The sequence below is a fragment of the Eptesicus fuscus genome, chromosome 4, assembly GCF_027574615.1.
Source record: "Eptesicus fuscus isolate TK198812 chromosome 4, DD_ASM_mEF_20220401, whole genome shotgun sequence".
Taxonomy (NCBI): Eukaryota; Metazoa; Chordata; class Mammalia; order Chiroptera; family Vespertilionidae; genus Eptesicus; species Eptesicus fuscus.
Window position 1 is genome coordinate 35,468,605 of NC_072476.1, and position 26,647 is coordinate 35,495,251.

The window sequence follows — 26,647 nt, forward strand, 5'->3', positions numbered from 1 at the left end:
CTTCTTGTAAAAAGTTCATTATTTGGCAAGGGTAAAGTGGAAAATAAGGTAAATATACACATATGGTTAAGGCAGTGAAGAGAAGAGAAGTGCTAAGGGATGGTACAGAGTGCTCTGATGGTGTGACTGGGGGAAGAGATCAAGTATCCTGGGAGGGAGAAGGGAAGAACTGGGCGGTAGCATTTGAGAAGGATCTTGAGTCTTCAAGTTTAGTGCCCACCAGGATTACCTGGAGGCGTTGTTGAAACACAGATGGGGGCCTGAAATAAGTATCTGTTTCTAACAGGTTCCCAGGTGACCCTGCCTTTTCAGAGACAACACTTGGAGAACCATTGCTCTAGAGACTGAAAAGGAATGGAGAGTGTTTAACCCAGAGAAAGAGTATGAGCAAATTTGAGAGGCAAAAACAAACAAACTGAAGAGCACTTTAAATAATAATACTTATTTTTTGGAGTTATTTTATTTTTTTTTAAAATATATTTTATTTATTTCAGAGAGGAATGGAGAGGGAGAGATAGAAACATCAGTGATGAGAGAGAATCACTGATTGGCTGCCTCCCACACGGCCCCCACTGGGGATTGAACCTGCAACCCAGGCATGTGCCCTTGACTGGAATCGAACCCAGGATCTTTCAGTCCACAGGCCGACGCTCTGTCCACTGAGCCAAACCGGCTAGGGCTTTTGGAGTTATTTTAATTGTGCCAATGAGGAGATTAGATTTCAGAGGGATTAAAAAACTTGCTTAAAGTCACAGAGCTAATAAGCCACAGAGTCTGGATTTGAACCCATGGAAGCAACAACCCAGACCATTAAGTCTAACTGCTATAATTAATAGTAGGAGGTAGTACATCTTGATGAACATAGACATTTTGTTGGGCAGTAATGGGAGTTAAGGCTCAGCCTAGAGGTTGCAGCTACATTTCAGAGGGCTTACATGCCAGGGTAAGTAATTTTGTACTTAGGACATTAATCGATATATATTGACAATTTTGATCAGGATTAATTGAGCAGCAATATATATATATAATCAAGAGAGGCAAAAGGATGGACGTCTAGTACAAGTCTTTTATAACAGCCCAAGTAAAAGGAAAGGAAGTAAATGAGGGCAAATGCAGTTGGAATGGGGAGAAGCGAATGGAGGTAAGAGCAATTTGGTAGGCAGGCTATATTGGCAATTCTCATATTTCTACCAATTGTGATTCTATATTTGAAATATTGGTTTATGAAGCAAACTGGTTTTAACTAAACAAAGAGAAATATGTTCCATATGAGATCATTATTTTTCCCGTTATAACACATCCACATTGTAACTAACAGCTCATAATCATCAAAGGCTCTGTCCTGGTGGTGATAAGCACCAAACTTGAGCAAGTGAGCAGACATTTATTAAAAATAATTTACTGCTTTCAGTTGCAGATCTTTGTCACTGTGCCCGTATCCAAGGTCAATCACATGATGAACCTTTAAAGTGAAGTCTGATCTACATTCATGTTTCAGGGATTCTGATGCTATCAAAAGCCAGTGGAATATTTTAATGATCCTGAGGTAAGTTACCATACTGATGGAAAAGAATTCCAACCAAAACAAAAAAATCCTTGTGGTTTGATGGCAAACATGTAATTTCCATTAGATATTTGAAAAAATGATATACCTTTCCTGTCTTTAGAGTTCGAAACATAAAGGAGTTTGCTACCTGGTGATGTGTGTGGGTGCCCGTGAGTAGGAGTCAATGAAGACTGTATAGGTTCAGGTCTGGGTGTTCTGAAGGGGCGGGGAGTATTGACCAAGACAGGAAGTTCAGGAAGAGGTCTGGGTGCGGAGAGTTGGTGCTGAACGTGAGGTGGTTTTGAACAGGCATACAGGCATGTCTCTTTAACTCAGCACCCCAAGGCAGGATTTTGTTATGAATAAGCCCTTACGAGAATAAGAAGTACTGAAACTTTCTGGAGTTCAGAAAAACCACATTGATATGTTTTAACCTGATAAACTTTAACCAACTGGACTAAGTGGCCAGGATCCTGATACACTTTAAGAATGCAATTTTTAGATAAAATAAAAGTTTTCTAATGTTGATCTAAAAGTCCACTTAAACTTTCTGTCACTGTTCATACCATGGAAGAAGAATAAAAAAAATTGAGGTTTCTTTTAGACATAGCAGTGGTAACTGACATATCTGTGGTTGTGAGCTAGTTCAACAACAGGCCTACCGTAGCTGTAGCTGGTGAAAGCGCTCAATACAGTGATCCATTTATGCACAATAGAATCTAGTTTCTTTCTCACAGTAGCCTCCAGACTGGGAGTCATTCTCACACTGTCTTCAAAAGCCAGGGCACCTGGATGGGGAGTGATTCACAAAAGCAAGTTTTTACAGTGGGCACAGGAAAGGAGAGTATCTCTCTAAGTTTCAGTATCTGTTCCATAGCAAATTAGGAAGAGCATTAGCTGGAGCTATACATACAATTCATTATGTGTATTTAGAAATTGAATTTTGTGAGCAATTACCATCAAGGATACTGAATATGCACTGTGAATTGTCACGTCAACCTTGCTAAAGGAAATACTAGCTCTGACAGATAACCGAGGTAGGAAGTGGAACAGCATTCCAGCAGATAACCCGTAACCAAGATGATGAAAAAGAGGACACAAACATGACCAAGGCCGTATATTATTCTTAGCAACACATAGCTAAATGAGTCACCATTCTTAATTAGAAAGAATGCTAAAAGGGAGTAATTCAAAACTTTATATTACTTACAGTGAATATATGTATGTATGTATTTTCTTAAATTAGCTGTTAAGAAAGCTCTATTTAGTTTATTCCTCAGTGGGAGCTGAGTCATCAACAATTATATTTCACTTTCTTTTTATTATTTTAATTTTTTAAAATTTGTCTTTATTGTTGAAAGTATTACAGATGTCCCCCCTGTTTCCCCCCATTAACCCTCTCCATTCCACACCTGTCCCCCATCCCAGGCATTCACCACACTATTGTCTGTGTCCATGGGTTATGCATAGCCTATGTAATAAAAGCCTAATATACAAATTGACCGAATGGTGGAATGACTGGTCTCTATGATGCACACTGACCACCAGGGGCAGACACTCAATGCAGGAGCTGCCCCCAGCCCACAGGCCCCAGGCTAGCCAAGGTGGGTGCCAGCGGGGGCCCCCGGATTGCCTTGCTGGTTGCCCCACAGATCGGCCCTGATTGCCGGCCAGGCCTAGGCACCCTACCTGTGCATGAATTTCGTGCACTAGGCCTCTAGTCTATCCTATCTAATAAAGAGGAAATATGCAAATTGACCATCACACTGTCACAAAGATGGCGTGCCCACAGTGGAGGCGGGGTTTCCATAATACAAGATGGCTTCACCCACAGCAGAGGTGGGGTTTCCGTAACACAAGATGGCTGCACCCACAGTGGAGGCCTTGTTACTGTAATGAGCCTTAAGGAGCAATCATCAGGGACCTGAGGCTGCGTGGCACTGGGCCAGGGCAGGGGACCTGAGGTGCGCCCCCTGCCCGGTGGGGCTTGACAGGGGACTTCAGGCCATGCCCCCTGCCCTGGTGTCAGGCCAGGGGACCTCAGGCTATGCCCCTGCCCAGCAGGGCTTGACGGGGGACCTCAAGGTGCACCTCCTGCTCTGATGCTGGGCTGGGGGACCTCAGGCCGCTCCCCCCACCCCAGTGCCGGGGGTTAGCGGGGCTTGACGGGGGACCTGAGGCTGCGCCCCCCTCCAGCAGGGCTTGATGGGGCATCTCTGACCGCGCCCTCCACCCGGTGGGGCTTGATGGGGGATCTCAGGCCGCATCCCCTGCCCAGCGGGCTTGATGGGGGAACCTCAAGGTGCACCGCCCGCCCTGGTGCCGTGCCGAGAGTCCTCAGGCCATGCCCCCCGCCCCGGCCGGGGGACCTGAAGGTGTGCTGGAGGACCTGAGGCTGTGCCCCCTGCCTGGTATCAGGCCAGGGGACCTGAGGCTGCACCCCCCACTTGGTGGGGCTTGACGGGGGCCCTGAGGCTGTGCCCCCTTCTGGTAGGGCTTGATGGGGGACCTGAGGCTGCGCCTCCCACCCTGCGCCAGGCTAGGGGACCTGAGGCTGCACCCTCCCACCCAGCAGGGCTTGATGGGGGTGGGGCCAGCCTGGTCTGGATCTCGCCCAATGGGGGTGGGGCCGGCTGAGTCTGGGTCTTGCGTGATTTTGAGGTGCTGCTGGTGGGCGGGGACTTGACTCTGGGTCCTGCAGCATGCCCCAGACTCTGACAGGAGGAAGATTTTCATATATATTTTACTAATTTTCTTTCATCTCTGACACTTCTATTATAGAGAAAGGGCAAATAGCAATATTAAAATGTTTCCTCTAATTAATCCTCTTTTAATGTGCACAAATTTTGTGCACCGGGCCACTAATATATATATGTATATATGGCTAAGTGACTGACCGCATGTACATCTGACTGACTGACTGACCAATACATATGACACCGGCAATTTAAAAATAAACATTGACTTGCATATGTGTGATACATATAAAGCTCTTGCTGGCGCCAATCCCTGCCTATGTTTTGATCTGTCATTGTCGATTGTGAATTTGGTTGACACTTCTATTATAGAGAAAGGGCGAATAGCAATATTAAAATATTTCCTCTAATTAATTTCCTTTCAATGTGCACAAATTTGTGCACCAGGCCACTAGTATGCATATAAATTCTTTGGTTAATCCATCCCTATCTCCCCCCGCCTTCCCTCTGAGATTCATCAGTCTGTTCCATGCTTCTATGTCTCTGGATCGGTTTTGTTTATCATTATTTTTTGTAGAGTCTATGAGCAGCAGAATCTTTAGGGTGTTGCTAAGCAGGACTAGGTGGATCCAAGTAGTGCTTGCAGCCAAGCCCTTGCTTGGTACCCAGCACAGAGAAACAAGGGAGCATCCCTCCATACCTAAAGCTGCAGGAGCACTCAACCAGAGTCATCGAAGCCCCGGCAGCTGGCACAGCATGACCTGAGGCAAATGGGAGCTTTAGGAATAAACCTTTGGTTCAAGGTTAACCAGAGAGACTACAGCTGTTATATCTTGTAATTAAAAGGGTTTTCCATATGGTTACCTGACAGAGTTGCTAAATGGCTTGCATGAAATAACATGCAGCATTTTGCAGTTGCTGGGCAATTACCTTATATTATCACCATGCATTCAAAATACAAAGAGAAAATACAGGGAGAAACTTTTAACAGCAATTTGTAGTGAAGATGTTTGGAATGAGAACACATTGCTTGTTACCACTGGCTTTTAACGTTAATCACCTAATTGCAAATTGGCTTTCATTAATGTCTGGATACCACTAAAATAATCTTATACCTTTTCTATTCCAATATCCTGCTATTTACACTTACAGTGAACATGCCTGTACATATAGATTTTAAAAAATTTCCGCAGGCATTTAATGGCTCCATTTATTCCTTTCTGTTTGGATGCAGGGAGATAAGTCCAGTGGTCTATGAAGCTGTGTTCTGAGCCCATAGCTCATGGAGGGAATATAATATAAAAATGGAAGTGTTCTGAAAAGCAGTATACAGATCTTTATTGATAGATATGCCTACCACGAAGTCCAAAGTTATAGAGAAGAAATATATTTGCTGCCTTGACTATTGCCATGTCCATCCTAGCATTGTGACCCTCTCTTCTTAAAGAGAGTCGGGCATAAAGCCACACTTTGCTCACTACATTCTAAATGTGACGGTCATCTGCTGTGAATGAAAAGGGACATGAAGCACCCATTGCTCATTGCACTTCAGTTAGTGTACAAAACCAATAGAACAGTCTGCATGGTCCTCCCTGGCCCCCAAGTGTGTACCATTCCAGACACTGCCATGGGACATAGAGTATCAACCCCTTAATAAATAGGGCTTCAGTGAACTAGGTTTGTATAAACTATTTTTACAGTGTTCTAACAAAGGAAAGGGACAAACACACAAGTGGGGCTGGGCAGGTATTCTCCTTTTCCTTTTCTCCTCCTCCTCCTCCTCCTCCTCCTCCTCCTCCTCCTCCTCCTCCTCCTCCTCCTCCTCCTCCTCCTCCTTTTTCTTCTTCTTCTTTTAATGTATTATTATTGTTTTCAGAGAGGAAGGGAGAGGGAGAGAGAGATAGAAACATCAATGATGAGAGAGAATCATTGATCGGCTGCCTCCTGCATGCTCCACTACTGGGGATTGAGCCAGTAACTTGGGCATGTGCCCTGACTGGGAATCAGACCGTGACCTTCTGGTTTATAGATTGACGCTCAACCACTGAGCCATGCAGGCCAGGCTCCTTCTCCTCTTCTAATACAAATCTCTTTATAATAGAAAATCAAAGTGTAAAGAAGAAAACAAAAATTACCTGTTCCCTCACCCTGAAGTAATCCATATAAATGCTTTGCAATTCTTTTTCAAGATTTATTATTTATATTTTGATACTTCTGGATATATTTACTATTTCATTATCTAAAAGGAATGTATATGTTTATCAGAGGAAATGTTCCATGCTTATAAGGATCAGTTTTTTAAAAAACAAATTTTATCTTAATATAGCATATAGATTACAGATGGTCCTTTTATGAACAACTGGAAAAGAAAATGCAGAATTGTATATTCTATTTGTTGCATAGTATAGTACAAATATATATATTTCTAATTTTTGTTATTTTTTTAGTCAAGTTGAAATACCATGGTCATCTTCATTTTAAACCTATTCCCATAAATTTGTTTTTCATAGTGCTGAGTTATATATTTTATTTTATTTATTTATTTTGTATTTTATTTTTTTTAGGTTACTTTTTTAAAATTTAATAAATCTTTATTGTTCAGATTATTACAATAGTTTTTCCTTTTTCCCCCCATAGCTCCCCTCCACCCGGTTCCCACCCCACCCTCTGCCCTTACCTCCCCCGCACTGTCCTCATCCATAGGTGTACAATTTTTGTCCAGTCTCTTCCTGCACTCCCAATATCCCTTTCCCCCTGAGAATTATCAGTCCACTCCCTTTCTATGCCCCTGATTCTATTATATTCATCAGTTTATTCTGTTCCTCAGATTTTTAATTCACTTGATTTTTGGGTTCACTTGTTGATAGATATGTATTTGTTGTTCATAATTTTTATCTTTACTTTTTTCTTCTTCTTCCTCTTCTTAAAGAATACCTTTCAGCATTTCATATAATACTGGTTTGGTGGTGATGAACTCCTTTAGCTTTTTCTTATCTGTGAAGCTCTTTATCTGTCCTTCCATTCTGAATGATAACTTTGCTGGGTAGAGTAATCTTGGTTGTAGGTTCTTGCTATTCATCACTTTGAATATTTCTTGCCATTCCTGTCTGGCCTGCATAGTTTCTGTTGAGAAATCAGCTGACAATCGTATGGGTGCTCCCTTATAGGTAATTAACTGTTTTTCTCTTGCTGCTTTTAATATTCTCTCTTTGTCTTTTGCTCTTGGCATTTTAATTATAATGTGTCTTGGTGTGGTCCTCTTTGGATTCCTCTTGTTTGGGGTTCTGTGTGCTTCCTTGACTTGTAAGTCTATTTCTTTCACCAGGTGGGGGAAGTTTTCAGTCATTATTTCTTCAAATAGGTTTTTAATATCTTGCTCTCTCTCTTCTTCTGGCACCCCCATAATTCTGATGTTGGTATGCTTGAAGTTGTCCCAGAGGCTTCTTACACTATCTTCAACTTTTTGGATTCTTTTTTCTTTGTGCTTTTCCGGTTGATTGTTTTTTGCTTCTTTGAATTTCAAATCTTTGACTTGATTCTTGCATTCCACTAGTCTGCTGTTGGGTCTCTGTATAATATTTTTTATTTCAGTCAGTGTATGTTTAATTTCTAGTTGGTCCTTTTTCATATCTTCAAGGATCTGGCTAAATTTATCAGCCTTTTCTAGGAAATTCTTGAAAAACCTTATAACCATGGTTTTGAATTCTATATCCAGATATTTGTTTTCCTTCATTTCTTTCATTTGTGATCTGTTACTTTGTCTCTGCATTTTCACTGCTTCCCTGAGTTGATAGAGTAGCTTTGTGTGCTAGTTGTCCTATATGGCCCAGTGGGTCAGCCTCCCCAGTTACCTGAGGTGGACACTCTTGGTGCACCCCTTTGTGGTCTGTGTGTACAGCCTTGTTGTAATTAAGTCTTGATTGTTGTTGGTATCACTGGGAGGAATTGACCTCCAGGCCAATTGGCTATGTGTAACAACTGTGTCTACGCCGGGAGACCTGTGCTGGAGACGGCCTTATGGGACCAGACTTGCAAAATTGCAAAAGCCTCTGTGCTCAGCCTGGATGGGGCGGAGTCTCAGGGTTGAGCACACAATCTTGGCTTTCCGTCAGCCCTGCCCTTGTGCACACGCCTCCAGACCTCTGCCTTCTGCAGCTCCCTGAGTTTCCGCCTGACAGTCCAGATTCCCCCAGGCTCACCCGGAACTGGGGTTCAGTGCAGTCAGGAGCTTCTGACTCCCTTCCGCTAGGGAGAGCTAGCGGCAACCTCAGCAGTCAGTATTCTCTCTGCGCGCTTGCACAAGCGCACATGAGCATCCAGACCCCTGCCTGCCACAGCTTCCCCAAGTCTCCGTGTGCCTTTCTCTCTACCTGACAGTCCAGACTCCCCCTGTATGAGCCTGGGTCCACGAGGTTTCGCCTGGAACTGGGGTTCAGTGCAGTCGGGGGCTTCCTTCCCTCTCCCTCCAGAGAAAGCCAGCCAGGCACTCAACCGCCCTTCCTCTCTAGGAGTGTGTCTCCGTACCTCAGTCCTTTGTAGCTCCTCTGATTCTCCGTGTGCTTTCCTCTTTCCTTCTAGTTGTAGAATTTCCACTCAGCCAGCTTTCCTGTGGTTCTGGATGATGTCTGTTCTGTCTTTTAGTTGTAGTTTTGAAATTATTGTGCGAGGTAGCAGTTTAGGTGTTTACCTATGCCACCATCTTGGTTTCTCTCCCTGAGTTATATATTTTAATTAATTAGCTTAATGAATTTATTTTGAAGTAAAATTTTTATGCAAAGTTTATATTTTATGAAAAAAATTATTATAAAATGTAACCTTAAGGAAAGAAATAACACATACCCAAGTAATCAATAAGTAGGGTGAAAGAAAAAGCTGTGAATGCAGTTTGAGTTCAGTCTTAACTGCTTAGTTAAAACCCTCTTTACACTCTAAAACACAGAAAAAGAACTATTTTTTGTTGTTTTAAAATCACAGCTAAACAATACCAACAAAATAGTTTCATTCCTAGCAACTAAGAAGATTTTCTCTTTCTTCTTTATAATGGGTTAAGTTTGTAATCATGTATTTCAAAGCCTTTCTAAAAGTTAACCTACTTAATATGGTGATGAACCTGTTTGGCTTTGATTGAAAATTTAGTAACTGTAATGAAAATGTTGAAGGGAAGAAATAGGCTTTGGTTGATAAATTCTAGTGGGATGAATAAAAAATTCCATTCTTGGTCTGTAGACTTTTTTCAAGTTAGGCTTTCCAGACTTTCTGGAGACTTTCACAAATAACTATTATTCTGGAAATACATAGGTTAATCTGGCTCCCAAACTAGCTTTCTTAGGATATCCTTTAATCAGGGGTCTTAGGGTAAGCCTAACTAAGTTCATCCAGCATTCAGGCACATGAGAATGTCTGAAAAATTTGCAAAGAGGAGGTAGGGAATATGCTGTGTTCATGAGTCTCCTGAGCAAAATTGTATTCCCAGAAAGAAAGGGAGACCAGTGCTAGAGAAAGGGGGTGACACAGTGGCTGCCTTTTCAAATCAATTCCTAATACCCAGACTAATCCCTGGTTGCTACGTAACAGTTTCAGCAACCTTGCCAAAAAGGTGCATCACGGCTTCAGATTGCGGCCTTGGCTCAGAGTTCTGCACTCTCAGTGTGGGGCATCGCACCTTTAGTGGGCATTGGTGGTGGCCCCTGTTTTTGGTGTCCATGGAGCGGGCAAACATCACCCTCTCCCTAGGACAGGAGACGCAGAGCCCAGCCGGGGCTATCACGGAGGCTGGATTGTAGAACACAGAGGAAGTCATCTTTGAGATTTTTTATACTTATCAGGCTGAGTGGGGCAGAGTCAGAAAATACTGTTTTGTGATCATTGTTTTGATAATATATTTATTTTCAGGCTGCAGTGACCTAGGAAACATGAGTTTTCCTCCCACTTAGAATTTGTGCTAGAATTAAAGTGAATCAAGATGAGAGGAAAAAGCCTCTGAGGCATGGAAATAGGATTATAAGCATTTTAGACACTATTTATTGTCCATTTAAAAATATATATTTTATTGATTTCAGAGAGGAAGGGAGAGGGAGCGAGAGATAGAAACATCAATGATGAGAGAATCATTGATTGGCTGCCTCCTGCACGTCCCCTATTGGGGATCGAGCCCACTACCTGGGCATGTGCCTTTGATTGGAATAGAACCCAGACCCTTCAGTCTGCAGGCTGATGCTCTATCCAATAAGTTTACCGGATAGGGCTATCCAAATTTTATTTAAGTGAATTGGTGGTATTTTACTGATCTGCGTGGTCTAGGTCCACTTGGATGTTGGGCTGGAAATGTCACATTAGATGTTTATCAGCTGATAAAATATAATTTATTAAAACTTTATGGTGTAAGGAACACTGTTAAATGCCATGGAACATATACATAGAGGGATGGAAGTAAGGTATGTGCCCATAACTGCATTGTACAGTTGTCTTGATGATGGGCTAGATAATGGCTGCCTCTTACAGAACTATGTCTTTCAAACTGCCATTGGAAATGCTGTCTAATGCTGGATCCCCATAAGCAAGAGCTTAGATGGAAATTCAGAGTCCAGGTTGCTGGTAGAAGAGGTTGAAAGATCAGCTCTATAGTTGTGGAGACATAGCTTATCAGGAGAGTATGCTAGATGTAAACTCCGAAAGCCATGGGTCTTATTAGTTAGTTTTGTTCACTGTTGTAGCCCCAGCACCTAGAACAGTGGCACTCATGAAATATTTGTTAAGTGAATGAATAAATGGACAAATGATAGGGGCATCTCATGCAATTCAGGCAGGAGGGGAATCAGCTTAAAGCAAATACATGGGCACAATTCATCTTCAACTGAAATTAGAAGTTGTCAAACTAGAAAATGACTTTGCAGTCTTCCCCAGCAGGCAAGGAAGAGGGATTAGGCCTAGAGGTAACTGGACAGAGTATTTAGGTCAGGACCACGGAGAAAAAATTGTAACCCAGTTGGACTCTTCATCAGCGATTTATGTCCCCGGTTGCCTCCTTCATGCCTACAGTCAAGAGAGTTTTGTAGAATATCTACTAGGAGAAGGAATATAGGCTCCGTAATTATATTAGTTATCTGTTGCTGAGTAATAAAGTTGCCCTAAATGTAGCAACTTATTTTGGAATTCAGGCACAGCTTGACTCGGTGTCTCTGGCTCAGTCTTTCAAGAGGATACTGCAAAGCATTTGGCTGGGGCTGCAGTCATGTCAGGGCTCGACTGGGGTTAATGAGTCTGCTTCCAAGTTTACTCATGTGGCTGTTGTTGGATCTCAGTTCCTCACTGGCTATGTGTAGGCCGGCAGGTTCTGGTCCCATGGACCTCTCTATAAGTCTGTTCAAACAAGGCACACTGCTTTTTCCCAGAGCGGGTGATGTGTGTGTCCGTGTGTATAAGAGTGAGAGAGAGAATGAACCAAAATGGAGCCACTGTCCTTTATAACCTAATATCAGAAGTGACATGCATTTATTTCTGCCATACTCTTGCTCACACAAACCAACTTGGGAACAATGTGGGAGTCAGCTATTGCAGTGTGTGGGTAGCAGGAGGCAGGGATCCTCAGGCCATCTTAGAGCTGGCTACAGTAATAGCTGTGGACACTGTTCAAGGGAGTGTGTGGTCCCACAGCGGGGAGAGTAGCCTGATCTCAACTCTCAAGTAGTTTATAGTCTAGGTTGGGTTATAGAAATATTTGAATAATACATTTTTTTAAAAAAAGTAAGTTATCTGCAAGTTTAAAATCAAAGTTCTCTCCCATAGGTTTCTGCTACTGTATGGGGTATACTGTATGGAATGCTTCTGGAGTCTTCTGAAACCATCTAATTGTGGGACCATGGTCAGAAAGTTATTTCCTGTCTAGCATCTCTGGATCACTGTATCTATTCAACCTTCAGAAGGGGCAGGAAGAAGTCACCTTTTCAATTCTACTTTTATTAGTTAATTTCATGGGCAGGAATAAGGGTGAATCCTTTTGATCATTCCAAACCTTCTTTTCTGGCTTGCACAACCTCTTTTTGACATCAAGATTATCTTCACAATAGGGGCTCCCTCAAGTCTCCAGTACAGTCTCTAAAAAAAGCCATATTGTCCTGGACAGTTTTACTCAGAGGTTAGAGCATCTGCCCCTGGACCGAAGGGTCCCCGGGTTCAATTCCTGGTCAAGGGCATGTACCTTGGTTGCATCCCCAGCTCCAGTTGGGGCGTAGGTGGGAGGCAATCAATCCCTATATCTCTCTCACGTGAATGTTTCTCTCTCACACCCTCCTCCGCCTTCCTCCCTCCCACTCTCTCTATAAACCAATGGAAAAAATATCCTCAGGTGAGAATTAAATTTTTTTTTAAAAAAGCCGTATTTCCATCTAGAGAGTGTTACATCCACGCAGTCTCGCGGCTTGTGCAAATAATCAAAAGTCATCTGACAAGCAAGGCCATGCACCTGCGTCCTGGTGCGACTGGAGAGACGTGTGAGCTCCAACAGGCAGGGCTTTTCTGTGGGCTGAGCTCAGTAGACAGTCCCCTGTGTGGAGTGTTTCCACTTTCTCAGGGCTTCGCAAGGCGTGGCTCCTGTGGCTCCATTTCCATAGGGGAAATTCTGCAAAATATGAGTCCCAGAAAGGCCTGTTTAAAATCCACTATTAAGCACACCCATGGGCTCAGTCCAGGATTAAGCTTGGGCAGCCCCCCACCCCCCAACAATGATGCAAACAGGTTAGATGACATCCCATCTCTCACCCCAGCTAGCCTAGCTACACCACAAGGAGTTAATGCTGTCCCTTTGCACACAGCCAAGCCACGGGGGAGCGAGGGAGGCTCTAATTGCTTCTCTAGAACCGGCAGGGGGATCTGTAGCTGCAGTGACCTAATAGTTTTTTTCCACAGCTATTGTTTTGATCACATGAGAGCTATCGGTAGTCCTTATAATCTAACATTTCCAAACCCTGGCAGTTGTTGTGATTTGAGTTTCAATTAATCTTTAAGCCATTTTGTTCCTTAGATCTTTGAAGCCATTAGACAATAAAAGTGCAAGTTGCTAAACTTTGGCTGTTTTGTAAAACCACACAGTAGATAATCATTACAATGGCCTTTCCCATTGCTTAGATAAGCTCTGCTGGTACGGATTAATACACTTGATCTCAGCATTCCAATGAGGAAGTGGTTTTATTAAACCACCGAGTTTGATTCTGGCCACATAATTCTTCACAGTAAAGTTAATATAGGAAAATCTGATTCTTGCTTAAAGGGACAGTGAGGTTACTTATCAAAATTTTACTTCCACTTAAATTCTAATTTACTTAATACATAGTCTTACAATAAATCTTATTGTAAGGGCACTGTCCCAATTATAGATGCTGATTACAGAAGCTGTTTCTGCCAATTCTGTGGGTGCTGAGAAAGTCATGATTTAAAGGACTGTTTTCATGTAGGCCTCTGATGAGAGAGGAAATGGTGCCTTTATTTAATAAATGGGGGGAAAGTGAGTATTTTTAGGGACCATCTTTTTCTGCTGCTCTTCTTTGTCCCCAAGTAGTTTATTTCCTGATTTTACCCATTGACCTGAGGTAAGACTGCTTGTCAAAAGCCAGTTTGCTTAAGTATAATCTTAGTTTCCAGTGAAATTACACAAACGGTTGTCCTACCTTTAACAAAACTGACTTAGCCTTGATCTAAGGCTCTAAGAACTCTAGGCAAAGCATGACAAAAATGACTGCCTTTGGGAGTGTGGCTGCAAAGTATCCCCAACAGAGGATATCTTGTCCCATGGACCCTCACTACTGCCACTGGTGTGACTTCGAAAAATGTATCACTTGGTTGCTGTCAGTGCCTTCACAAAGGTCACTTTGTTCATCTGCTAACTCCCCCCCCCCCCCACCTACCCCCACCAGGCGATTGTGAGAGGATGTTTATTATAGCAGGGGACAGTGAAAAAAGGAAGGGTTTAGGATAGAAGAAGCAATAGGAGAGAGCCTAGGCGGGCTGCTTTGCTCCCTAGAGATGTTATGGGAAAGAAGTGAACCAACCTGGGGCTGCTGTCAGCTCACTGGAGAGTCAGAGGAAAGGGGGCCTTGGCGATATAGGCTCAGAGGGTTTAGCCCAGGAGGGCCTGTCGTTGCTCATCGCTCCTGGGTTGCAAGTCTCGTGGGGTCCCTTAGAGTTAGGAGATGCAGGCCTGTGGGGGGGAAGAAGAGGGAGAAGGGAAAGGCAGGGGGTGTGTTCCTGGGAGGGAGAACACACCCATCTGCTAACATTTAATAAGCACTTGCTGAATTCTACTCCGTGCCAGGCAGAGAAGTAGGTGCATTTCACAGCAGATGTGGCGTAGTTTTAAGAGCTTGGGTTTTGGACAGTAATTGCATAAGTTAAGTTCCTCCGTCTGACAGGCTAACTGTGTAGCCTTGGGCAAGTTACTCGACTTCTCTGTGCCTTCGTTTCTTCAACTATAAAATGGGGATAATGATTATCTATCTCATAGAGTTGAGGTGAGGGTTAAATGAGTTAACATAGGTAATGCTTTTATAACAGTGCCTGCCATATAGTAATACTATATGTTTTAGTTATTATAAATCTTACTATTAAAAACAGTCTCAATTGACTATTTTCATCTAAATCTCTACCCATCTACTCTTCATATAGCATTTCTCATGGTTACTCTTTATTAGGTTTAAAGTAAATTTCACAAGAGCTTCAAGAATTATAACACGCTGCAACGTGAGACCTTACTTTATAGATGACAGTCAGCCTGGACAGGTGAGGTGAATGGCTCAAAGTGACTTCCAGGATTCATATCCTATTTACACCTCTAATACCTTAATTGTGGCGTAAAGGTCAGGACGGCGCAGCTTTGGGAGCCAGAGGAACCCAGGCTTATTGCCCTCTTGCCAGTGTCACTGCCCTGTCAAAAATCAGCATCCATCTTTATCCAACAAAGCCAGAGACTGTGGCTTTGAATCCCCCTTATGAAAAAGTTCTGGCCACTTTCCCAGCCCCGTTCTTATAGGTAGCCTTAATCCAAGAGCAAAGAAAATGTGAGTATCTGTCTTTTCCCATGGTTCAGCTAATGCATTGGTGATGGAAACCAATCCAAATTAGCTTATACATAAAAGGAGGCTAGAACTGGAGGAAGACGTGAGAACAAGCCCTGAGAAAGTCTCTAGAAGACAAGAACTGGTGCACATTCCATCAGAATTATCTTTGTCTCTCATCTCTGCTAGAGAAGCAGAGTGTTGGCCTAATTCTCCCACACCAGCTTTTTTCACATGGTGTGGACATGGCTACCATAGCTCCGGCTCACCACCCAAAAGCTCTGATTATGTGACACAACAGGCCGGTCTTGCACTGTGTCCATCACTGTCAAGGGGAGGAGGAAAGTATTTCAAGTGCCCATTTTATGGGCAGTAGAGCAAACGGGAGGCTGGCATTATCAATCATCCCTTTCTGTAACAAAATGTTCTCTGACATCTGTCAGTCTGGGATTTAAGAAACCTTCTCGATGGAAAACATAGCAACTTGCTTAATATTTATCATCACATAATTTTATAAGCGCTTATATTTGGACATACGTGGGGCAGTTGTTTACAAGACCTTTTACAAATGAGAAAACCAAGGATCTAATTTGCTCATGATCACATATTTAATAAGTAATCCAACATGAGCTAGAATTGCATCATTTTGTCCCACCAAAGGTTTTTTCCATATATGTTGCTAAATCAAGGAAAGGATGGGTGTTTATTTTTTCTTTATTAGCAAAAAAAGGCATTGAATACAGTATGCTAGGGGTCTGGTTCAGTGTATACATCACTACATATTTGTTGAATGAATGAGTGTCTTGCCCACACCACAGAGTGAAGGCTGAACAAGGTGGGGAGTAGAAAGGATCTGTGCAACCGTGGGCCCCCCACTAACTTCCCTTGACACACATCTACAAGGGCTGGCACCCTTCTGGAGTGCTGGCGGAGGGAAGCTCTTCCTTATTTTCATTCCTGATTCAGATTGCCAGATCCTTGTATTTGACTTGAAATTGGTTATGACAGCACATCCTGTTTACTTGGATTAGTTCACAATTATTCTTTTTTTCTTCTGTTCTATAACACAAGGGTTACTTTTTCATAGCTCACCGGATGCTAACATATCCTTTATGTGTTTGAGTTTGTTCTTGCAAATACATTTCGCAACTGTATTGAACAACTCAACTCATAGGATTAGGGTGGAGGTTGGTGAGTAGTGTGAAATTCTACAAGCTCTTTTGCTTGGCTATTAAAGAAATGAGTCATTCTTTATTAAGTATTACTTAAAACAATTCTTAAAGGGATCCAATTCACTAATTAGATTAATCATGTTTTCACTGAGAGTTTTTGATTTCTAAAATCAGAACTTGATGTGGGAAGGACTTGAGAATATAGTTTTGCAAAGAACCTACTTCTATTTCAAACCCGAGAAACCACTGACCAGATCTCAGAGAAGTTAGAACTTAAACCTTATGCTGCATAATTATCAGTGAAACCATTTTTAAAAATGACACTTTACCAAATAACCAACAATAGAAGTGTTTCATAATTGGTAGCAACTAACCCTTCTCAGCTTTCATTGAGATGAGATGAGATTTAATCTGTAGTTTTCCCTTTGAAGCCACCAAGCTCTTTGTAAAGAAATTAATTTACTTTCCATGAAAGTGGGGGCCCAGTCTGTAGGCAGTGGAAAATTCCCACGTGCCATCTGGTTGAGCTGTTCACTTAGTGATTAGAGAATTCAATATACATACCAACCAGACCTGTGAGTGCTTACATGGTGACTCAATGTGCCACCCCACTTATTACATAACTATAAACGTAAGCATCGGGCTATGTAAATACTGGTTTTGTACCCAAAAGAAATTATTTCTATATTTAGAGCCTTATGCTAACATTCTCACTCAATTTTTTTCTTCCAGTGTAAACACATTCATATATCTTGACTTCTTTTGAGGGGGTTTCCCCCTAAAATCCTATATAATAAAAGCCTAATATCCTAAGTGTCCAGTCATCCGTTCGTCCTTTCAACCAATGAAAGCATAATATGCTAATGATATGCTAAGGCTGCTCAACTGCTCACTATTATGTGTACTGACCACTAGGGCGCAGACAGTCGACCGGTCTACCAGTGGCTATGATATGCACTGACCACCAGGGGGCAGATGCTCCAACTGGTAGGTTAGTTTGCTGCTGGGGTCTGGCCAATCGGGACTGAATGGAACGGGCCAGATGTGCCCCGGAGCCCTCCCATGACCCCTCCCCATCTAGCCAACCTCCCGTGTCCCTCCCAGCCCCAATTGTGCACCTGTGGGATACCTCAGCCTGGCCTGCACTGTCTTGCAATTCGCGATCCCTTGGGGGATGTCGGAGGCCAGGCTGAGGGACCTGACTGGTGCATGAATTTATGCACCGGGCCTTTAGTCATATTATAATATCAGTAGTGTTCTCCAAGCATGTGCCATGTTTGGGGTACCCTTTAGGTTCTTTCCATCTTCCTTGTCCTCCTATATAATTTTACCCTGCATATCTTGCTTTGTTTTTTTAATATTAATTACATTTATCTTTTCTATAAATTCTCTGGTGTTATTGGTTTTTATCCATTCTTCTTCACTGAGTCTCATGTGAACATTACTAAACAGTAGAGGCCATTTTGTTTGCATTCCACAAAGGATGGTGTTTTTATAAAGCTTGCTGTGCAGGGAAGATTTTGGGGCTCTCTTCCAAGATGACTCAGCTCTTGACTGGCTGTTCCTATGAATCACTTACCTGGAAAATAATGTAAATTACAATAGGAAGTTACAAGTAGGGACAACTAGCATGCAGGTCATTTAGCATTCAGAAAAGCCCTACCTATTGAGTTAGGCATTTAGGTCCATTGGTGATGTAATGAGGCAGATGTCTGGGATCATTGTAGTGTTCATGAGTGAGCACATCACTCTCACGGGTGTTGGATACATGTTGCAATGCCTGGACCACGGGCACTGACCACAATCCTACTGCTGCCAGGTATCAGAAGAGGGTGGAACAGGAACAGTTTAATTTATCATCATTCCTGAAAAAGTAACTCAGAGCTCCCCAAATTCTAGAATATACCATGTAGTTAAACAGCTAATTACATGTTGCCTCTTGTTTTCCTTGTTTCACATAGGAGAGTCTTAGCTCCCCAAATATATTGTTAAAAGGCATAATCCCAGGCAAAAGTGTGAGTCCTCTCACTTGGTATTCTCCCCCATGCCAGCATTACTATCTTTAGTTATGTCCTCTTTTCTCTAGTAAGACACTGTACTCTAACGTGATCTTTCCAAATAGGCAAATCTGATTAGAATTCCAGCTCAGTACCTTCTGGGTGACCTGTGGCAATTACTTATCTCCAGGTTTTCTCATCCTTATAAGGCTAAGGATATGGAGTGTTGCAAGGATTAAATAAAATAAGGTACTGAAATGCCCTACACAAGGTTAACAGTGTAATAAATGCTACTTCTTTCTGCTTCTTCAAATTCTATCTATACTACACTCATTGGGGCTTTCAAATGTAGCACTATACTCATTGGGGCTTTCATTTTCCTGACTCTCATTAAATTACATCTAGTAAATAAAAATTATGCACTTTTAAATATGAAAAGGCTTTAGAAATTATCTGGACTAGAGGTTTTCAGGAGTGTTCTATGAGGCCTAAGGTTCCCCTGGGGAAGCCTGCAGTATTGCCCAAGGAGAGGAGGGGGTGGGACTCAGCCCTTGACCTCCTTTGACCAGAGAAGTGCTGCTTTTATCAGTTTTAAGTAATGAGATTTGCACGGCTGGTGTGGTTCAGTGGTTGAGCATTGACCTATTAACCAGGAGGTCATGGTCAGGGCATATGCAGGCTTGATCCCCAGTGGGGGGCATGCAGGAGGCAACTGATCAATGATTCTCTGTCATCATTGCTGTTTCTATCTCTCTCTCCCTCTCCCTTCCTCTCTGAAATTAATTTTTAAAAAAGTATATTTTTTTAAAAGTGAGATTTTATTAATATTTCATCTTGGGGGTGCAAAAGTGTTGTATTCCAAAAAAAAAGTAAAAAAAAGAGTTTGCAAAGCTGCTTTGGCCATAGCAGCTTTGGTTTTATAGATAAAGAAAATGAGACTCAGAGGTTAGAGTTCACTGCCGTGCTCCTTCCGTCATGCCAAGTCACTTGACTCTCGTGTAGCACTTCTTTAATGTCACTTGACTGAACTCTACAGTGTACTCGTGAGCTTGGTCAGTAAAGATTTATTAAATTAAAAATAAATAAAATTAAATTCCCCCAAAGTTTCACAACTGTTTAGCATTGGAGCCCCTTCTACGAGTGTTGAGATAATTCTTTCTGTGGCATTGGTGAGTGCCTCTAAGTTTCATTGCATTTAGTTTTTAAAGAGTGAACAAATCTTTAAAAATTTTTAAGATAATTTCTTAGTAATACATAAATATATGCTACTAAATATTCAATATAGGAATATTGGAGTAAAAAACAGAAGTACTTTAGATAACAGTTTTCCCCTGAACAAGACCAACTAACTCCCTGTTGAATTGGTAAAAGGTTAAATGTATAGCTTACCAGATACTATTCTATGTTTTTATATTAATTCACATATAGTTTTAGTTTTCTTCATGTAAATGACACCAGACTCCTCATATTATCTTATAACTTGATTTTTTTCCTCCTAACAACATCGTAGAGATATATTCAATAAATATACACAATGCCACTCGCTTAACTTTCCTTACAGTGTTCCATTTCATGATGTGTCACTAAAAATGAGCAAGTAAATGGTTGCCTTTGTTTTCTACCTTACAAATATCCTTGCAATGAATATTCTTTTATATACCTCTGTGTACACATTTGAAAGTATATTTCTAAATAAATACCTGGAAAATTCCAAAGTCAATTTAAAAAATTAACAGATGTAGGCATACTGCTTTCCAAATGTTGATATTCATTTATGTGCCCACTCAGATTATGAGAGTAATTTCCTCATAATCTCAATCAGTACACAATATTGAAACTTGTATATTTTTATTTTTTATTATATTTTAAATTTTATATCTTTTAATTTTCCATTCAAAAAGACTAAAGTGATATCCTATTATTTTATAAGTCTTTGTTTATTGGTGGGTTGAATGTTTTTGTTTTTGCATATGTCATTGCCCTTAGTATTTTTTTCCCCTGTAAATTATCTCTTTATATCATTGCACATTTTTCTATTGGGTTGTCTTTTTCTTATTGATTTACCACTTCTTTATATATTTTGGATCTTAATCCTTTTCTTATATATGCCATTTACATTTTATCTTAATACTTTGTTATATGTTACACATATTTTCTCTTAATTTATTTAACTTTTAACTTTGTTTACGGTCCTTTTAATATACAAGATTTACATTTTCATATTTTAGCCATATTCATCAAAGTTTTTGTTATTGTTGTTAATCCTCACTTGAGGATACTTTTCCATTGATTTTTAGAGAGAGAGGAAGGAAGGGGGAGAGACAGAGAGAGAGAGAAACATTGATTGGTTGCCTCTTGTAGGTGTCCTGACTAGGCCGGGGATTGAGCCTGCAACTGAGATACATGCCCTTTACCGGAATCAAATCTGAGACCCTTCAGTCCTCGGGCCGATGCTCTATCCACTGAGCTAAATCAGCCAGGGCTCATCAAGTTTTTTCTTTATGCAAGTCCTATCAACTCTTTCTGCCAAGTCCAGACACTTCTCTTCACCTTTCTTTCTACCATTCTTGCCCAAGACACTGCCCCCTCTTGTAAGGACTGCTGCAATAGCTTCCTAACTGATCAGCTAGCTTTCACTCCTGCCTCTCCACAATGTGTCCTCTACAACTCCTCCACATAGGTGTGTCTATCAGATATTAACCCTCTCCTTAAAACTCTTTAATTGCTTCACATTACATTTAGGATGAAATCCATATTTCTAACTCTAGCTTAAAAAAACCCTGAATGATCTGGCCTACCACTCAGACTTCATTTTATATAGGTACAATGCTTCAGCTACATAAGCCTAAAGTTTCTCAAACAAACTAAGTTTATTCTTAGTTTATGGGCTTTGCACTAATTATTCTCCCAGAATAGAAAGCATCTTTTCCAGTTCTTTGAAGATTTGCTTCTTGCCATTCACATCATAATTTAAATTTAATCCCTTCAGAGAAAATTTTCCTCCAAATATAGCCAAGAAAACTTTTTTGTGTGCAAATGAGAGCTTTATTTTAAGTTATATACTTTTACATTATATTCTTTAATAAATAAATTTATTAGGATGACATCAGTTAATAAAATTATATAGATTTCAAATGTATATTTCTATGATACATTATCTTCATATTGCATTGTGTGCCCACCACCCAAAGTCAATCTCCTTCTGTCACCATATATTTGATCCCTTTTTACCCTTTCCTACCTGCCCCAGACCAACCTTTCTGGTAGCAAAAATATGAAAACAACCAAGGTAACTTTTGATCATCACATCCAGCTTTAATTCTCACTACAACATATGTATCATTATGTGATCCTCTTCTTATTGGTTTGTTGTTGATTGAATGATTAATCTACTTATTAATCTATATATCCACTCAACTACCTATCCATCCATACATTTAGCTATCTATTCACCTACATATATGTTGTTTATCCACTATCCATCCATCTATCCATTCATCCATCTCTTCTCTTTGACTTTGTCACTAATCTTTAAAAAATCTATTTACTGCTATTTAAGTGGGATCTGGGGAGAAAGTAGAGATACGTACGTGATGGGGCAAAAGTAGGTTTATAATTGTTCATGTGGAAAATAATAGAATAATTTATAAATAACAATACAAGCATAAACTCCATTTCACATATTTACAACTGTAAACCTACTTTTGTCCTACCCTGTATATATGATTAACTGTAGAATGGCCATAAATTTATCATTCAAACCAAAACACTTTTGAAAGTAAAAGGGATTATAATTACATTGAGGCAAGAAGTGTAATCTGGGACTGTCTCAGGCATATGGTTACCCAATTTTATTTAAATTATTGAAGCTTCATAATCCTATCTAATAAAAGAGTAATATGTAAATTGATCATCACTCCAACACACAAGATGGCCGCCCCCATGTGGTCAAAGATGGCTGCCCCCATGTGGACACAAGATGGCCACCACAAGATGGCTGGCAGGGGAGGGCAGTTGTGGGCAATCAGGCCAGCAGGGGAGGGTAATTGGGAGGGACCAGGCCTGCAAGGGAGGGAAGTTGGGGGGGACTAGGCCTTCAGGGGAGGTCAGTTGAGGGGGGACTGGGCCTTCAGGGGAGGGCAGTTGGGGGGGACCAGGCCTGCAAGGGAGGGCAGTTGGGGGGGACCAGGTCTGCAGGGGAGGGCAGTTGGAAGGGACCAGTCCAGCAGGGGAGGTCAGTTAGGGGCAACCAGGCCAGCAGGGGAGGGCAGTTAGGGGTGACTAGGCCTGCAGGGGAGGGCAGTTAGGGGTGACCAGGCTGGCAGGGGAGGGTGGTTAGGGCCAATCAGGCAGGCAGGCAGGCAGGCAGGCAGGCAGGCAGGCAAGCAGTTGGGAGCCAGCAGTCGGGCATCCCTTGAGAGGTCCAGGATTGGAGAGGGTGCAGGCTGGGCTGAGGGACACACACACACACACACACACACACCCGTGCACGAGTTTCATGCACTGGGCCTCTAGTATTTTAATATTTGGTATGCTTTTTTTTTTTTTTTTCCTCTGCAGAATGCTTTTTTTGTTTCATTTGGTTCAATGCATGGGAGAGGGCTTCAGGGTGGTTAAAAGAATGGCTAGTAGTTTTAGGAAGAGGCTCAGGTAAAAGTCAGAGACACCAGGGGATGCAGAGGGGCCTCTGAAAGGCCTCTGGGCTCCAAAGCTTCTAGGTGTGCTTCAGGGTGAGCCTTTCAAAGAGATACTCACCCAGCCCAGCCTGGGAGCTGGCCAGCATGCAGATGTTAGTCAGGTGGGCCCATCTTCTTGATGAGTTTCACCTCCTCATCCAGGAAGTGGTTCTCCAGGAAGTCACAGAGATGAGGGTCTATGTGGGTAGAACCCAGGGCGTGCAGATCTAAAAGGGCCTTGTTCAGGTTCCTCTCCAAGGCCATGGCGGCTTCCATGGTATCCTGAATTTTGCCCCACTCATCTTGGGAAGGCTTCAGCACATCCTGGAAGAGAATGAGCCACCACGGTTGTTTTGCAACTTTAAGAGATGCTCAGCCCCCTCATGCTTCTTCTTCACCAACTCGGGAAGAAGTAGCTCATGCCCTCAAGAACCACATCATCACAGTCAAAATAGAAGCTCAGAGAGAGGTAGGTGTGGGAGGCCCGCAGATGCAGGTTGGCCAGGAGGTTGACCGCAGCCTCCACCTTGGTGGAATAATTCTGACGCATTTGGGAACTCATGGTTGTTTGGCAATAAGGAATTAAGGTAGGAAAAACAACACTGGTGTGTTGGCTGGTCCTGGAGGTGGTTCTGAAGGTGGTGACTGGATAAGACACAGGCGAGTGGCTGGAGGCTAGAAGAAGGGGCATCCCTGGGTCTGTTCCATCCAAACACTGTTGAAGCAAGAGACAGATCCGGGACTGCCGAGGGCAATACCTCGTCTGTGCTTTATGCCCTTATTTATTCTTTATTAATAAGGCTATTGATAAGTCTAATACTTTTACTCTTCCTCATAACTTTACATTCATATTATCAAATTCACATAAGTCTATGTTGGGCTTTTTCTGGGAATTAAGTTATATTTTTAGCAGAAATAATTTTGTTCAAGAGCAGGATATGTTGCATTTGGTCAGAAATAACATTATTGCCCAGCTGGCGTGGCTCAGTGGTTGAATGTTAACATATGAACCAAGAGGTCATGGTTTGATTCCGGGTCAGGGCACATGCCCAGGTTGTAGTCTGGATCCCCAAGTATGGGGCATGCAGGAGGCAGCCGATCAATGGTTCTCTCATTGATGTTTCTATCTCTCCCTCTCTTTTCCTTTCTCTCTGAAATCAATAAAAATATATTTAAAAAAAAGATTAGTGGCTCTCAAGGCTACATTCTTAAAAAAGGAAATAATATTATTAAGAAACATAATATATCTCTCTTTATTTCAGTTTTAAATTATATTTCAGAATATTTAATGTTTTCTTCTCAAGTCCTGTATAATATTTTAACTTTTTCTAAATTCTTATATATTTTGCTGTGCTGATGTCAATGGGCATGTTTTTCCTCCCACTTTATTTTTTTACCTATTGTTGGTATGTGGAAAAGCTCTTAATATTTGCTTATTTTATAATCAGTTAAACCCTACTTCAGAAAATTTTGTCTTTTATTCCTTGTTATTTGTGTAGGAAAGATATTTTGCTCACTGTGGAAGATTCTATTTGTCAAAGATGGCTACAATAATATTTCCCATCCCGTGTGCTCTTCTAAATGTGACCCTGCCACTGCTCCACCAGAATTTCCTTTAATTGAATCAGGGCTTAGTACTCACTTGTAACTAATAGATGCAGCAGAAGGGATGCTGTGTGACATTCAGTTTCTGCCTAGTTCTCTTGAAACATTTCCCCTCAGGATACTCCCTCTTGGGATACTCCTCTGTATAAATGTCATGCTGTGAGGAGTCCAAGCCCCATGGAGAGGCCATGGCATGCAGGTATTCTGTTTTGTAGTCTTGCATGAGTGGTTATCTTTGTCCAGGCACCAGCCATATGAGTAAAGAAGCTTCCAGATGATTCCAACCTCAGGCATTTTGGTCACCCCCAGACATTTCTTCCTACTTGTGAGGCTTCAGATATTGGGGAGCTGAAATGGGCCATCCCCTCTGTGCCCTGTCCAAATTCCCTGATGCTCTGAATCTGTGAGTACTAAGTTGGGGTAGTTTATTACATAGCAATAGGTAAATGGAACACTCATGAATCAGTGTATAGAATAAGGAGCCATTTGTTAGCCTTAAGATGTTCATCATATCAACCAAGCTTTCTTAGACTTACCTATAAAGTGGGGACAGTGCTATCTGCCTTTCCAAACCACATAGAATCAAGTGAGTAAATAATGTGAAAGCACTTTGTAAAGATGGTTGTGAAAGTGTAAAGCACTCTCCAATGAAGTGATGCCGAAACATAAAAGCTAACTTTTGAGTCAATTATATATATATATTTTTCTAAGGTCAACAGGTGTAATGATTTCCCTGGGCAGAGCTAGCTTGAGAATGCAGGAAAGGAGATCCTGGCCCAGGGAACCACATGCTGCATCTCTGAAACATGAAAAGAACTCTCTGCTTGTTAACAATAAATGACTGAAATTTCTTCTTGGGAAAGGAAAGATTTGTGTAGTTCTGTTTAGGATTCAAGAAATTCAGGTAGCTCAGACATGACCTGAGGTAAAACTAAAACTGCTAGGGAGTATCTCAATTTTGTTGAGACTTTTCTTTGCAACCTAAGGTCACCACATTAAAAACAATCCAAACCACGTGTTGGAAGAGCTGCTTACTGCTTTACCTCAAGACAAACCAAGGCATAAGTCAAAATGGCTTAAATCTCTAACATGAAGTGCCAGAGTCGTCAATGATTAAACCAAACTCACCAAATTCCACACAACTCAAGAAAAATCAGAGTTAGATAAAGAAAGTGTTTGACCTTTAGAAGAGCAGTGAGAGTGATCTTACTCAGTGTTTCCACTTTGTTTTCTTATGAATCTAAGAAAGGAAAGTGTTTATACAGGAAGTATAAAGATTTGAGTTTCCTGATTTATATTCCTGGGTTGTTCTCAAAATCAATTTCTGCTTTCCCTATTTTTTTGACTCTATTAACTATGCTGAATCTGAAACAATAGAGTATCCCTTTCAGTTGTCTGTTTTAAGAATTTTACAGCTGTGAATAGGCAATTAAATAAGATTTAAGGCTTAAAGGAAGTATGATCTACGGGAAAGAACATTTGCTTTTGGGTAAGACCTTGGTTCAAATCATTGCACACATATAAACAGCACTACAGCTATCTACCTAAACTGTTTGAAGCTCAGAAATGGGGTAAGTAGGGATAATAATATTTACCTCCTCATGTTATCGTGAGGATTAAATGGCCTCGTGTTTGGGGAAACAAAGTCATGTTGACATTTTTACCCCAACTTCCCTGGATGAGATCCTCTACAAACTTACTGCTGAATATCCCAACAATCGTCTTCCTCTTCTTCAGTTTCCTCCAGGTATTTCTGGAACTTCCCAGATGATTATACACATACCCACACATGGAGCTAAGGTCTCAGAAAGTTTAGAATAAGAAAGTACCCACTTCAGCTTCCAGGCCCTCACCGCATAGGCCTGGTAGTTAGACATAATTTCCTCTTTAAAATTTTTTTTAAAAATAAT

At 41.5% G+C, this 26,647-nt stretch overlaps 1 long non-coding RNA gene and 1 pseudogene across 1 annotated transcript in view; one reads left to right on the forward strand and one right to left on the reverse strand.

The window, feature by feature from the left end:
* The first annotated feature begins 1,420 nt into the window (after window positions 1–1,420).
* The window catches only part of LOC129148824 (uncharacterized), a 58,723-nt gene continuing 33,496 nt past the window's right edge, over window positions 1,421–26,647 (forward strand). Inside the window, exon 1 of the long non-coding RNA XR_008555796.1 lies at window positions 1,421–1,546. This is a non-coding gene — a long non-coding RNA (uncharacterized LOC129148824). The remainder of the gene's footprint in view (window positions 1,547–26,647) is intronic.
* On the reverse strand, window positions 17,983–23,694 carry LOC129148823 (ferritin light chain-like; annotated as a pseudogene).